Source organism: Rhinolophus hipposideros (assembly GCF_964194185.1).
Source record: "Rhinolophus hipposideros genome assembly, chromosome: 2".
Classification (NCBI taxonomy): Eukaryota; Metazoa; Chordata; class Mammalia; order Chiroptera; family Rhinolophidae; genus Rhinolophus; species Rhinolophus hipposideros.
In genome coordinates, this window is record NC_138048.1 from 75,785,200 (window position 1) to 75,798,155 (window position 12,956).

Sequence of the window (12,956 nt, forward strand, 5' to 3'; positions counted from 1 at the left end):
CAGACCATCTTACCTAAGTTTGAACTCTTAATTATTTTCAATTTTTTTTCTGCTCTGTCTTTAAAGTGCCTGACATATGAGGTCTGACAATTAAGGTGCAAGGATGTTGTTAACCTTTTTTGATATCAGAGGGATCATTCATTAAAAATTTGTACCAACTGGACAAAGAGTTAACCAAGTTTACTATTTGGAAGTACTTAAAATGTTGTGTGAAAAAATTAGACGACCTAAACATTTTGCCAACAATTCATGGCTCTTGCATCACCACAAATGCACCAGCTCACACAGCACTGTTTGTGAGGGACTTTTTAGCCAGTAAACAAATAACTGTGGGGAACACCCTTCCTACTCACCTGATCTGGTCCCCAATGACTTCTTTCTTTGCCCCAAGTAAAGGAAATATTGAAAGAAAGACATTTTGATGACATTCGGGATATCGAGGCTAATACGATGACATCTCTGATGACCATTCCAGAAAAGAGTTCCAAAATTACTTTGAAGAGTGGACTAGGTGCTGGTGTCAGTGCATAGCTTCCTAAGGGGAGTGCTTCGAAGGTGACTGTAGTGATATTCAGCAATGAGGTATGGGAAACTTTTGCTAGGATGAGATCACAAACTTAGTTGTCATACCTCAATTTGGTACAAAGGGAAAAAAGAGTTCTGAGTTTGCTAAGAAATCTAGGTTTTATTCTTGACTTTCTCTATTGTGACATTTGAGCATGCATGTGGGATTTCTGAACTGCTTGGGTTAATTCTTTTTGGGTCTGTCTTTCGTTAGCTTTGTAATTTTGAGTTATTTAAACTTTCTATTCTTTAGTTTTCTTAGATACAAATCGGGCTGTTATGAGAATGAATTCGATATTACAAATCGATCTCTTAGAAGAGTGCTTGGAATATAGTAGGGACTCAGTAAGCGTTAGTTAACTGTTATCTCCTCCAGGAGAAAGCCTCCAGGGTCTGCTTCCTAGCCCTTCCCTTTCACTCCCTTTCCCTGTTTCTTGGTAGGGCTCCCTTGCTCCCTCTGCGGGCCTGCAGTGGCAGGATCAAGCGTTCTGGTTGCTATGGTACCGATGTAACGCGGTAACCAAAGAGACCAAGGCCGGAAGCTCTGGGCAGCTACTTGGGGCCCGCGGAGGTGATGCAGCAGGCTGGGGTCTCCAGGTAAGTTGGCTAGCGGCGGACAGGAGCCCGCGGAGTCCACTTAGTGAGGGAGCGCGTGGGGTCTGGGCAGTGAGAGGAGCACGGTGGGACGGCGGGAAAGGAGACTGGGCTCGGAGTGGAGCTGGGACGCCCGGTCCACTGGTGTTTGATGAGCCCCTGGCATGTGCCCGACACAGTGTCCGTCCTGTGGGCTGCAAGACGTGGCCTTGACCTCAGGAGTTGAAAGTTTTTTTCTATAAACAAACGACTTCCCGGCCCATGGTGCTAATGGAAGCCTGACTCGAGGGTGAACCCCAGACAGCAAGAGCGGACCTTGAGGAGTGTACGCCTTCTACAACCCACCCTTTTAAAATGCTAGCCTCTTTTATCCTTTGAACTTATTTGCGCCTTATGAAAAATTTGGTGCCCTGAAAGAGCATTGTCACACCCACTTTTGTAGCCTCCTTTCTGTATAGGTGGCCACATGCACCTACTTCATTCGAGAAGTAAGTACACTCCTCCCAAGTAAGGGTCGCAGAGAGGGGTCCCAGATTCCTGAGAACTCAGAAGCTGTGGAACTTCTTTCTTTCCCAAATCAGCATTAGAGGTGCTCAGATAGATAGGTTCAGTTATGTCTTTTTTTTAACCCTGACTTTTTAAATTCAGTTAGTAAGTCTCAAAAAAAAAAGTTATATAAAGTTGAAGCTTCACAGTATTAAAACTATACAAACTGTATGCTAATGGCAAGTGAAAAAAAACACACAAAAAAACAAAAAAGCAAAAACAAAACCCTCTGCCTCCCTTCCTCTACTACTTTATCTTAGAAGCTACATAGAGGCCTGCCATGACCTACCGTAATATTGCTGGTGATAGTAGGTATTATAAGTTCATTATTTGAAAGTACCTCCGTCCTTTGTTTATTTCCTTCAAAACAATACTTTCCACAATTATTTTGTTTTTAATTTCTTCTTCCTTCCTTCAGCAGAGTGTAAGTTCAGGGATGATTGGTACTATACCTGTCTGGTCTACCTTGTTCCTCAGTGCTTAACCTGATACCTGGCACAGAAGAGGTGTTCAATGTATATTTGTTGAAAGTCTGGTAGGGTACGTGGAAAAAAGAAAACAAGAAGGTTTGCTGAAGTGGAAAAGAGGATGATGTGTTTGTTTAAAATTTTTTTATATGTGCAATACATTCGAAGCGGTAGAAAAAAATTAAAACTTAGCACATTATTATTGGCAGTACACTATATGTAGGCCCACTACTAATTGCTGGGAATTCAAAGATCAATGGTAGGACTGCCTTCAAATATTTGAGATACTCGGGGAAACAACATCTATATAAGCAAAGCAACAACAACAAAATAACACAAGGCATAAGTAATAGTAAATGAGTGTAATACACAGGATGTCCTTACAGGAGAAGCTCACTTTTGATGGAAGAAAGTTTCATGGTAGAGATGTCCTTCACACTGAACATTGAATAGAATAAAACTTGGCCAGCAGAGTAGTGGAAAATAATGATTGGGATAAATAATGGAGGATGTTAAGTACCAAGTAGAGCAAGGTTTGTTTTTGTTTGTTTGTTTTTGCTTGTTTGTTTGTTTGTTTGTTTTTTCTTCCCTATGGCTATGGGGAACTATGTAGAAACAAAAATTTGTGACCTCATATTACATGGAAGCAATCTGACACCCAAACAATTTTTAGTGGTGTTTGAATTTATTGCTGTAAAATTTGGAAAACATTTGATGTCAAACAGTTCTTTTTCCAAATTTCCATTTCACTACAGGTTAAGAGTACAAAAGGTGAGAATGATATATTAATTAATCATTTTAAGTATATAGAACCATGTTTAGATTTCAAGTCTAAAGAAGAGCTAACAGGAGTGGAATAAAATTATGATTTCTGGCTTTGTCACCAATCTTGGACAAATGCCTTAATTTTCCCATTTGTAAGATATTCATAAGTGAACACCTAGTGTAATAGTGGTTCTTAGGAGAATGAGTGGAATGAGTTAAATATATGAAAGAGCTTAGGTTTCTGAAAGGTATGATTATAAATTTAACACTTTCATTTTTATTTGTAATCATATAAAGTTTTTAATTGATACAGAATTAATAATTGTATATTGCTTTACAGTTGTGCATTTCAAGTTTTTTTTTTTTATTTGTTTCAGGTGCACAAAACAAAGTAATAGACATTTATTATTTATATCCTCACTCCGTGTCAACCCTCCTCCCCGCATCCACTATCCCTCTTCTGACATTGCACACAGCCATTACATTACCACTGTCTCTATTCCTAATGCTGTACTCTGCTTCTTGTAACTATATACATATATATAATATATATAGTATATATATATATGTATATATATATATACATATATATATATACTATATATATATATATATAAACTTGTAGTTGACATTCATTATTGCTCAGCTTCAGCTTCAGGTGTACAGGGCAGTGATCAGGCATCTACATCTTCCCTGAGATGGTCTCCCTAACGAGACAAGTGTCCATCGGATACCTACAAAATCTTTACAACATTATTGCTTACATTCCCCAAATTAACTTTCATAACCCCGTAGCAATCTTGTGGTTACTGACTGTGAATTCTAATCCCCTCACCTTCCCCCTTATGCCTTCCCCCCTCCCATCTAGCAACCCTCAGTTTTTCCTCTGTGTCTCTGAAACTGTTTCTGATTAGTTCATTCATTCATTCTTTTCTTTAGATTCCACATATAAATGAGATCATACGATATTCACCTTTCTCTGTCTGACTTATTTCACTTAGCATAATGTTCTCTAGGTCCATCCATGTTGTTACAAATGGTAAGATTTCTTTCTTCTTTATGACTGCATAATACTCCATTGTATAAATGTACCACAGTTTCTTAATCCAGTCATTTCCCGATGGGCATTTTGGTTGTTTCCATGTTTTGGCTATTGTGTATAGTGCTGCAATAAACATCAGGGTGCATACATTTTTTGGAATTAGAGTTTGGGATTTCTCCCGATAGATACCTAGGAGTGGAATTGCTGGATCATAAGGTAGTGCCATTTTCAGATTTTTGAGATGCCTCCATACTGTTTTCCATAGTGGCTGCACCAATCTGCAATCCCACCAACAGTGCACAAGGGTTCCCTTTTCTCCATGTCCTCGCCAGCACTTGTTGTTAGTTGATTTATTGATGATAGCCATTTTGACTGGGGTGAGGTGGTATCGCATTGTGATTTCTATTTGCATTTCTCTGATGGTTAGTGAGGTTGAGCATTTTTTCATGTCTGTTTGCCATTTATATGTCCTTCTTTGAAAAATGTTCGTTCATGTCCTCTGCCCATTTTTTAATTGGGTTGTTGTTTTTTTTGGAGTTGAATGAGTTTTTTATAAATTTTGGATATTAACCCCTTATCGGATATATCATTGGCAAATATCTTCTCCCATTCAGCAGGATCCCTTTTTGCTTTATTGATGGTTTCCTTTGCTGTGAAAAAACTTTTTAGTTTAATGTAATCCCACATGTTTATTTTTTCTCTTACTGCCCTTGCCCGAGGGGATATATAAGTAAAAATCTCACTCCGAGTAATGTCTGTAAAGTTTCTTCTTATATTTTCTTATAGGAATTTTATGGTTTCAGATCATACACTTAAGTCTTTAAGCCATTTTGAATTTATTTTTGTATATGGTGTAAGGAGGTAGACCAGCTTCATTTTTCTGCATGTGTTTCCCAGCATCATTTATTGAATAGACTGTCTTTACCCCACCTTAAATTCTTGCTTCTATTGTCATAGATTAAATTACCATATAGACATGGATTTATTTCTGTGCTCTCTGTTCTGTTCCATTGATCTATGTGTCTGTTTTTATGCCAGTACCATGCTGTTTTGATTACTGTAGCCTTGTAGTATAATTTGGTGTCAGGTATCGTTATACTCCCACTTTTTTCTTATTTCTCAAGATTGCTGAGGCTATCCGGGGTCTTTTATGGTTCCATATAAATTTTAGGATTATATGTCCTATTTCTGTGAAAAACATCATTGGTAGTTTGATAGGAATTGCATTGAATATGTATATTGCCTTAGGCAGTATGGACATTTTAACTATATTACTACTTCCTCTCCATGAACATGGTATGTGTTTCCATCCATTTGTATCTTCTTTCATTTCTTTTTTCAGTATCTTATAATTTTCTGAGTACAGATCTTTTACTTCTTTGGTTAAATTTATTCCCAGGTATTTTATATTCTTTCAAACAATTGTAAATGGAATTTTTAAAAAATTTCTCCTTCTGATGTTTTATTATTGGTATATACAAATTCAACTGATTTCTGAATATTAATTTTGTATCCTGCTACTCTACTAAATTCATTTATCAGCTCTAACAGTTTCTCATTGGAGTCTTTAGTGTTCTCTCTATATAATATCATGTCATCTGCATGATTGCTGTGGCTAGAACTTCCAGCACTATGTTGAATGGAAGTGGAGAAAGTCGCCAACCTTGCCTTGTTCCCGATCTTAAGGGGAATGGTTTTAGCTTTTCCCCATTGAGTATGATGTTAGCTGTGGGTATATCATATATGGCTTTTATTATGCTGAGATATGATCCCTCTATTCCCACTTTCTTAAGGGTTTTTATCATAAATGGCTGCTGGATTTTGTAAAATGCTTTTTCTGCATCTATTGATATGATTGTATGAATTTTATTTTTCATTTTGTTAATGTGGTGTATCACATTAATTGATTTGCGGATGTTGAACCACCCTTGCATACCAGGGATGAATCCCACTTGATCATGGTGTATGATCTTTTTAATGTATTGCTGAATTCTATTCACTAATATTTTGTTGAGGATTTTTGCATCTATGTTCATTAGAGATATCGGCCTGTAGTTTTCTTTTTTTGTATTGTCTTTGTCTGATTTTGGGATCAGGGTGATAGTGGCCTCATAAAAAGTGTTTGGGAGTCTTCCCTCCTTCTGGATTTTTTTAGAAGAGATTGAGGAGAATAGGTGATAATCTTTTTTGAATGTTTTGTAAAATTCACCTGTAAAGCCATCTGGTCCAGGGCTTTTGTTTGTTGGGAGATTGTTGATTACTGATTCAATTTCCCTGTTGGTAATCAGTTTATTCAGGTTTTCTGTTTCTTCTCGAGTTAACCTTGGAAGGTTGTATGCTTCTAGAAAATTGTCCATTTCTTCCAGATTGTCAAATTTGTTGGCATATAGTTGCTCATAGTAATTTCTTAATTTTTTTTGTATTTCTGTGGTATCTGTTGTCACTTCTCCTCTTTCATTTCTGATTTTATTAATTTGGGTCCTCTCTCTTTTTTTTTAATGAGTCTGGCTAAAGATTTGCTGATTTTGTTTATCTTCGCTAAAAACTAACTCTTGGATCATTGATCTTACATATTGTTTTTCTGATTTCTATTTCATTTATTTCCGCTCTGATCTTTATTATCTCCTCCCTTGTACTCCCTTTGGGCTTATTTTGCTGTTCTTTTTCCAGATCCCTTAAGTGTGAAGATAAACTGTTGATTAGTGATTTTTTTTGTTTCTTTAGGTAGGCCTGCATCCTATAGATTTTGGGTCATCGTGTTTTCATTTTCGTTTGTGTTGAGATATCTTTTGATTTCTTCCTTGATCTCATGGTTGACCCATTCATTATTTAGTAACATGTTATTCAGCCTCCATAAATGGGTGTGTCTTCCAGTTTTTTTCCGGTAGTTCATTTCTAATTTCATAGCACTGTGGTCATAGAAGACAATTGGTATGATTTCAATTTTGTTAAATTTATCAAGAATTGTTTTGTGGCATAACATGTGATCTATCTTGGAAAATGTTCCATGTGCGCTTGAGAAAAACGTGTATTCTGCAGCTTTGGGGTGAAATGCTCTGAAAATATTTATTAAATCCAAGTGCTCCAATGTGTCATTTAAGGACGTTGTTTCCATATTGATTTTCTGTCTGGAAGACCTGCCCCTTGTTGTCAGAGGTGTGTTGAAGTCCCCTACTATGATAGTGTTACTGTTAATCTCTGTCTTTATGTCAGTCAATATCTGTTTTATATATTTAGGTGCTCCTATGTTGGGTGCATACATGTTTACTAGAGTTATGTCCTCTTGTCGGATTGATCCCTTTATTATTATATAGTGCCCATCTTTGTCTTTTAATATGTTCTTCATTTTAAAGTCTATTTTGTCAGATATAAGTATTGCAACTCCAGCTTTTTTCTCACTTGCATTTGCATGAAATATCTTACTCCAACCCTTCACTTTCAGCCTATGTGTGTCTTTTGATCTGAGGTGAGTCTCTTGTATACAGTATATACAAGGGTCTTGCTTTCTTATCTACTCAGCCACCCTATTTCTTTTGATAGGAGCATTTAATCCATTTACATTTAAAGTGATGATTGATAGGTACATAGTTATTGCCATTTTAAAAATTTGTAGTTAGATTGTTTTCATCTTTCTTCTGTTTACAGAAGTCCTTTTAATATTTCCTGCAAGCTGGCTTGGTAGTAATAAATTCCTTTAGTTTATTCTTTTCTGGGAAGCTGTTTATCTCCCCTTCAATTTTAAATGATAGCCTTGCTGGATAAAGCAATCTAGGTTGTAGGCCTTTGTGTTCCATCACTTTGAGTATCTCCTGCCACTCCCTCCTGGCCAGCAATGTTTCTGTAGAAAATCATTTGATAGTCTTATAGGAGTTCCTTTGTATGTAACCCTCTGTCTTTCTCTTGCTGCTTTTAGGATTCTCTCTTTGCCTTTAAGCTTTGCCATTTTAACTATAATATGTTTTGGTGTGGACCTGTTTGGGTTTATCCTGGTTAGAACTCTCTGCACTTCCTGGGCTTGTATGTTGGTTTCCTTCACCAAGTTAGGGAAGTTTCCGGACATTATTATTTCAAATATGTTATCAATCCCTTGCTTCCTCTCCTCACCTTCTGGTATTCCTATGATGCACATGTTGTTGCACTTGATGTTATCCCAGAGGTCTCTTAAACCATTTTCATTGTTTTTTATTCTTTTTTCTTTTTGGTGTTCTGTTTGGGTGATCTCTGCTAACTTGTCTTCTAAGTTGCTGATTCGATCCTCTGCTTCATCTAACCTGCTGGTCATTCCTTCAAGTGTGTTTTTTATTTTAGTTATTGTATTTTTTAGTTCTAACTTGTTGTTCATTATGATTTCTCTGTCCTTCTTTGTGTCGTCACTAAGCTCCTTAAACATTCTTATCATCAGTGTTCTGATTCTGACTCTCTCAGGTTGGTTACTTCTATTTCATTTAGTTCCAATTCTGGAGGATTCTTCTGTTCTTTTATTTGGGACATGTTTCTTTGTTTCCCCATTCTGGCTAACTCTCTGTGTTTGCATTGATGTATTAGGTAGATGCCCTAGGGTTCTTAGTTTTTGCTGGCTTATCTTATGTAGTATGTGCCTTTTATGTTTGACTTGCACCACTTCCTTCTTCTCCTATACATGTGCCCCAAAGGTGACTCTTGTGCTGTGTATATTGTCCTGTTAAAGTTGATCTTTAATTGCTTTACCCTTGTGAGTAGGTAGGGTTAATTCCTAGGCTGACTAGTTGTGAGACTTGGCTCTCCCTACAGCAGGATGTTCTGCTGCGTGAGGGTTGACTGCTTAAATGAGGTTTGGCCTCTATGTGCTCTTGTGCCTGTAGAGAATTCCCTTTGGGTGTGTCACTTGTAGGTCAAACTCGGTAATACTCTGGTTTGGTCTGGCCTCTGGGTGTGTTGAGTCTTATGCCTCTTAAGTTGGACCCTAGTGAAAGGCAATTTAAGAACACAGCAAACCACCAAGCACAACAACAACAGCAAAGAAAAAAAACAAATACATTCACATGTAAAAACAACCGATAACTCATACTCAACACAGGCAAAGATATCAAACATATAAAAACAAAACAAAACAAAACAAAAAAAGCAGCACCAGTCTTGGCTTAAGCCCACCAAGTAATCTCCAGGTTGTCCTCTGCTGTACCAAAGAGTCCTCTGTGTATTGTGCAGGCAGAGTGGGTCACCTGGTGCCCAGAGTGACCTTGAGACTACAGATTTAGATGAGTGGTGCTAAGGGGTCTGGATGGTAGTTTCTACAAAGTCAGTGCAGTTTGTGCTCTTGCCTGCGCGTATGTGCACTTATAGTGAGCACCACCAGCCCTGTGCCCAATTCTCCTGAATCTTAGGGCACTTCTTCCGTGTGTGTGTGTGTGTGTGTGTGTGTGTGTGTGTGTGTGGCGGGCAGGAGATTTCTGAGCTGCTGAAAGCTGGGAGCTGCGTCTGCCACTTACTGCTGATCTCTGGGAGTGCCTCCACTGTTGTAATTGCCCTGCCCTAGGCAGGCCAGAAAGCGTGGTGGCTGGGGGTGGAGGAGTCTCTTCTCTCCCAGCCCAGCAAAATCACACTCTTCCCTGCCTCTTCTGTGGGTCAGAGCTGCAAGCAGGTCTTTCCAGAGGCTGAGCACTACGGCTCCTCTGTAATCTGAAACTGCACCTCAATTTAGGGGGCCGTTTAAGTCTCTGGAAGGGCAGGGGTAGGATTGGAAGAGCGAGGGAGGGGCCCAGGTATGGAGTTTATATCCTTTGTCCAACCTAGGGCCCAGCTGGAGGTCTCAGCTGAGGTTACTACCTCAAATGCTGGATATGTTGCCCTCTTGGCGGGAGAGATCAGCTGTGGGACACAAGGAAAGAGCCCACCTCCTGATTTTTGTGGTCTCTGTTCCATCCCGGATCCCCTGTGTCTCCACAGCCACGGATGCAGGCCACGTCTCCACAGCCATGGAGGCGGCTGTGTCTCCACTCCGCTCTCTTCCCTCTAACCCCGCTTGCCCAATTTGCCCACCTACAAGTAATCCTTGTCCGAGTCTCTTAGCTGTTCTGCGAGATGAACAGAGTCCTTTGATGGGTTACAGATATTCCGTTTGTGGTAAGATCTGGAGGAGAACTCAAGAAGTCCACTTCGCTGTCACAATTCCGTGCAAAAGGTCTGGCTGCTTGCCGCGTGAAAGCCAAGACTTGAGAGCTCAAGGGTTTTTTTTTTAAGCTATAGAAAAGTTTATATTAAATCTGACCCAGAGGCCCATTATGTAAAATAGATGAAATCAGAGAAGCTGTGGATAAAGCAGAGCCTTTGATGCTCTCCTCACTTCCTTCTCAAGGTAATTTCTAATACTTCTTCCCTTGTATCTAAAGGCAACTTTCTCAGTTGTTCTCTCGGGAATTTGGTCATGGAATGTAAAAAAATGGGTGACTTGAGTACCATTTAGTGCCCTGAAGCAGTGTTTATTTATCAAATAGGTGGGTTGGCTGAAAGATTTCGTGCAATTTGGAAGTCAATACCGAATTTTCTTTCAGGGTTTCTGATTTCTAAATACTATGCTAAACATTTTAATCCATCCAAAAGAGCTTGCTTATTAGACCCTTTTTAAATATGTGCTAAAGTAAAGAAAAATCCTATTTATAGGCTTTTAAGTTTTCAGGTCTAAGATTATCTGGGTCATTAGAAGAATCAACTAACCTTGGATAAGTTTTCAGTTACAAAAATTTGCCCATTTTGAGAATAATGATTTCCCAAACCTCCCATTCTGCCCATGGTATGATGATAAATCCTTTAGGAGGCTAGGGAAACTCTTGATGAATTATCTGAGTTCTAGATTTATTGCTCATTGTAATTTCCTTGTTTCCATTCTGTGGCAGCTGCCTTCGGTGCTTGGCTTGCATTCCCAGAATGAGAACTATGTAGAAAGATCATCAAAGCATCATGGACAATATTGGGTCACATTGTGTGTATATGTGTGGGGAAGAATAAGGTTGGGGACAGAAAAGTGATGCAGCCAAATAAATCAAGTAACTACAAAATTTTCCAAAAACAACTGAATTTTTGGTATTTCATTACAAGAAAAAAAACTGAATGACCAAAAATCAAATGCAACACTGAGGTTTGCGTAATAGGTATTTTTATCTCTATTTCCCTGGTTCATTAGGTGACTAAATTTTTGTGCTTTGCTATTCTTCCTACTAATGTTGTTATATCCTAGCTGTCCCAAGAAAGGTGACTAATTCTCTGTTGGTTTTATGTAAGGAAACTGGCAGAACAGTATGACTCACAATTAAAAACTTCCTTTTTCCTTCATACAAGAAAATTGGCTTATGTGTGTGATTTAATAAAACACTTAATTGAGAAGAAGCCATACTAATTGCATTCAGTGGAGTGAAATACCCCCTGAATAAAACCATTTATTGGTTAAATCACATTATAAGCAGAGCTATAAATATGAATTATCTCATCCTAATGAAATTCAAAGACATTTTTTCATTCATTTCAGACTTTGTGTATCAGATCAGCTTTATGCATATGTACATCAACTGTCAAATTGTATATTTCAGTGTTTAAATAAAATTAAGTCAATTTAAATTATTTAAAATAATTAGACACTAACTTTGGGGATTCTTTTATTATTATATTTTAAATAATAATGGTAATGTTAACATTTTAGAACTTTTCATGAAAAACTTACAGTAGAAAAGGACCAAGAGTTGGATTTCCTGTTTATGATCAAAAAGGGATATAGACTCTATGTTATAGGAGCAGGATAATTCCTGCAGGTTTTTTTAAAGATAGTTTTTATAACCTCTGTTTCATAAAAATGAGATAAAGATTTTAACCTACAAAGAAGGCATAGAAAATACATCCTCCCTTCCCAAAAGCAAGCAAAATCCTACTTTTCCATTCCTGGGGAACCTTTAGTTCTCTTTGATACTGAGTTTAGCTTTGAGAGATAGGACTTGGTGCTTGAGAAATGAGTCTGAGTTGGATGTTCCCAAGTACTTCTTTTTGTCCTGGTATTGCCATTGTTTGTCTGGCTTTCCCTTTGATTATGAGTTGAGGGAAGGAACCATGTCTTAGTTACCACTGTGATTTCAGTACCTATAATAAGGGTCACAAGGGAGCAGCTACATATATGCCTATTGATCGAAGGCACACATACACTTAGTCTTATGATGGTCACTATATTGCTTATAATATAAAATTTCATTTTGGAATTATCTTCAGAGAATAACTTCCTTCAGAATTTCCTCTAAGGCAGTAACACTCTATGCTTTCTTGCTAGATTTGATTTTTGAACATAGAGTAATTTGAAACTAAGTTTGAGTGAACAAAGAAAGTAGTCCCTCCTGTTGGACAATATCGTTTTTAGTTTTCAATGAAGCACACCAAAGTACATTTGTGTATTTGTTGGGGGTATGATGGACTCTGCAGTCAGTTTCAAAAGAAGCATTCCAAAAATGTTTTGATCAGTGGTTGCATCATGGACGTTATGAGATAGTCTCCCAAAGGAACAACAAAGAAGAACAAGTTATTTGATTGTGTAGACTTTGATGTCACCCTTCCACTTGGTTACTCCTATTCTGGTACCTTCTCTCCTTAAGTCTTTGAGCAAAGCTTCTAGACTTAGTTTCTGTCCTGCCCTGTAAAACTTTTAGTGACTCTCATTACCTAAGAATAAATTCCAAAAGTGTTAAGTTGGCATTTAAGCCACTCATTACTGGGCCTCAGCCTACACTTCCAAATTTACGCCTACTTTTCCTTATCCATATAACCTATATATCAACCAAATGGAGCCAGTCATCAGTTTCATTCAAGAGCTGTTCTTGCAGTGTGGAATGTCCATCCAATCCTTATGATCATATGTAAGCCTAGCTTCTCCTTAAAGCCCTACTTTAAATGCTAGCCAGTTTGATTTCTCTCTTTCCTCTCACTTCTTTTATTATTAAATCTATCAATTTTATGGCCTTTATAAT

General features: G+C 37.9%; 1 protein-coding gene across 1 annotated transcript in view; it reads left to right on the plus strand.

Annotated features, from left to right (window-relative positions):
- Window positions 1–1,069: 1,069 nt before the first annotated feature.
- The window catches only part of ZBBX (zinc finger B-box domain containing), a 114,680-nt gene continuing 102,793 nt past the window's right edge, over window positions 1,070–12,956 (plus strand). Inside the window, exon 1 of the mRNA XM_081074693.1 lies at window positions 1,070–1,161. The gene's annotated coding sequence lies outside the window, so the exon portion shown is untranslated. The remainder of the gene's footprint in view (window positions 1,162–12,956) is intronic.